Genomic DNA, 3,188 nt, shown 5'->3' with positions numbered 1-3,188 from the left:
TCTTTAAGACAAAAGAGATTCATTAGGCAATATTGAGAGATACAAGGCCCGACTTGTTGCGAAGGGATTTACTCAAAAGGAAGGAATCGATTATAAGGAGACTTTCTCTCCTGTATCAAAGAAAGATTCACTTCGAGTCATTTTGGCTTTGGTTGCACATTCAATCTTGAGTTGCAGCAAATGATGTGAAAACTGCCTTTCTTAATGGTGATCTAGAAGAGGAGGTTTTTATGAAACAACCTGAAGGTTTCTCTTCTAGGGGTGGTGAGAACTTAGTTTGTAAGCTTAAGAAATCCATATATGGATAAAACAAGCTTCCCGACAATGGTATATCAAGTTCGATGGGGTAATTTCTTCATTTGGTTTTGCTGAAAATCCTCTTGATCATTGTATATACCAGAAGGTAAGTGGGAGTAAAATATGCTTTCTTGTTTTATATGTGGATGACATTTTGTTTGCCACCAATGATAAGGGGATGCTTCGTGACCACCCCCAATTTTTTTAATATTATATATTGTAAGAATAAAACTGAAGTATAAATATAGGATCTAACCTCCAGCCATAGCTTTAGATTGATGAATATTGTGTAATCATGGGACTACTGCAACAGAGTAACAGTACTGTTTCTCTCACTTTCTCAACCCTCTCTTGATGGTGTAGAGAATGAATGATCAAGCAGTGAGAGGACCAAGGGCTCTCTTTATACTAACCATATGCCATCAATATGGTAATGTATCCCTTCCCTAATTATACTTCCAATCACCATTAGTATTTACCTTAATTAACAGAAGCTGATATGGAAGTAATGCACCAAATAATATATTACCTTAATTATTATAATTACTACCTATATTATAATAATGTAATAGTGGTAAGTGTTACATTCTCCCACTTGGTGCAAAACTCCATAACCCTAAAACCATAAAACACCAACCATAGTGATATGTCCGCCTTAAAACGAGTAGCATCCATTATGATTAAATGCAAACTGACTTTGGGCACTTAATTTTGGGAAACTTAATGTAACAAACCCTATGTTTATTTCAAGTCCAACCAAAGTACATTATCTCAATAAAATAAAGGTGTACAAACTTAAATGAGATAAATGTCTGAAAGCAAAATAATTTCATTAAAATTGAATACTGAATGTATATACAAATTACAAAGTGGGCGAAAGTCCCATTTCTTTAACAAGATCCTTGAATTTAAATGGAGGCATGCCTTTAGTCAAGGGATCTGCTAACATCAACTCAGTACTAATGTGTTCAACGATTACAACTTTATTCTTGACACGCTCCCTAATAGCTAAGAATTTGATGTCGAGGTGCTTACTTTAACTCCCATTTTTGTCATTCTTAGCCAGGAAGATTGCAGCTGAGTTATCACAATAAACCTTCAATGGATTAGATATGGAGTCCATGACTCTAAGCCTAGAGATGAAATTCTTGAGCCACACACCTTGTGATGTAACCTCGTAAAGGGAAACGAACTTGGCTTCCATGGTAGAAGTAGTTATTAAAGATTGTTTAACACTTCTCCACGAGATAGCCCCACCAGCCATGATAAAGACGCACCCTGAAGTTGACTTTCGAGAATCAATACAGCCAGCGAAGTCTGCATCAGAATAACCGACAACATCTAGCATGTCCGTCTGCTTAAACCCAAGCACGTAACTCTTAGTTCCTTTTAGGTACCTCAAAACTCTCTTCACAGCTCTCTAGTGGCCCAAACCTGGACGATGCAAGTATCGTCCTAGCATCCCGACAGCAAAAGCTATGTCTGGCCTTGTACAGACTTGAATGTATCCAAGACACCCAACTGCTGCAGCATACGGGATGTTCTTCATGGATTCCTTTTCAAGATCATTCTTTGGACATTGATCCAGACTAAACTTGTCCCCTTTTGCTATGGGGGCAACGTTTGGTGAACTAAACTTGTCCCCTTTTGCTATGGGGGCAACGTTTGGTGAACAAAACTTGTCCCCTTTTGCTATGGGGGCAACGTTTGGTGAACAATTCTGCATCTGAAATCTCTTGGGGGCAACGTTTGGTGAACAATTCTGCATCTGAAATCTCTTTTAACACTTTGTTGATGTAGGTTTCTTGAGATAGACCCAGTATACCTCGAGACCTATCCCTATGGATTTTTATGCCAATAACATAAGAGGCATCACCCATATCCTTCATATCAAAATTTTTAGAGAAGAATTGTTTCACATCACGAAGCATCCCCTTATCATTGGTGGCAAACAAAATGTCATCCACATATAAAACAAGAAAGCATATTTTACTCCCACTTACCTTCTGGTATATACAATGATCAAGAGGATTTTCAGCAAAACCAAATTGGTATATACAATGATCAAGAGGATTTTCAGCAAAACCAAATGAAGAAATACAATGATCAAGAGGATTTTCAGCAAAACCAAATGAAGAAATTCAATGATCAAGAGGATTTTCAGCAAAACCAAATGAAGAAATTACCCCATCAAGAGGATTTTCAGCAAAACCAAATGAAGAAATTACCCCATCGAACTTGATATACCATTGTCGGGAAGCTTGTTTTACTCCATATATGGATTTCTTAAGCTTACAAACTAAGTTCTCACCACCCCTAGAAGAGAAACCTTCAGGTTGTTTCATAAAAACCTCCTCTTCTAGATCAAAACCTTCAGGTTGTTTCATAAAAACCTCCTCTTCTAGATCACCATTAAGAAATTGTTTCATAAAAACCTCCTCTTCTAGATCACCATTAAGAAAGTGTTTCATAAAAACCTCCTCTTCTAGATCACCATTAAGAAAGGCAGTTATAAAAACCTCCTCTTCTAGATCACCATTAAGAAAGGCAGTTTTCACATCCTCCTCTTCTAGATCACCATTAAGAAAGGCAGTTTTCACATCTATTTGCTGCAACTCAAGATTGAATTGTGCAACCAAAGCCAAAATGACTCGAAGTGAATCTTTCTTTGATACAGGAGAGAAAGTCTCCTTATAATCGATTCCTTCCTTTTGAGTAAATCCCTTCGCAACAAGTCGGGCCTTGTATCTCTCAATATTGCCTAATGAATCTCTTTTGGTCTTAAAGACCCATTTGCAGCCAACAGCCTTGGCCCCATTAGGCAATTCAACAAGTTCCCAAACCCCATTGCTCTTCATGGAATTTATTTCATCCATCATGGCTTTATACCA

Source organism: Ipomoea triloba, chromosome 2, assembly GCF_003576645.1.
Source record: "Ipomoea triloba cultivar NCNSP0323 chromosome 2, ASM357664v1".
NCBI classification, from domain to species: Eukaryota; Viridiplantae; Streptophyta; class Magnoliopsida; order Solanales; family Convolvulaceae; genus Ipomoea; species Ipomoea triloba.
The sequence above is the reverse complement of the archived record's forward strand: the minus strand, read 5'-3'. Positions refer to the sequence as shown.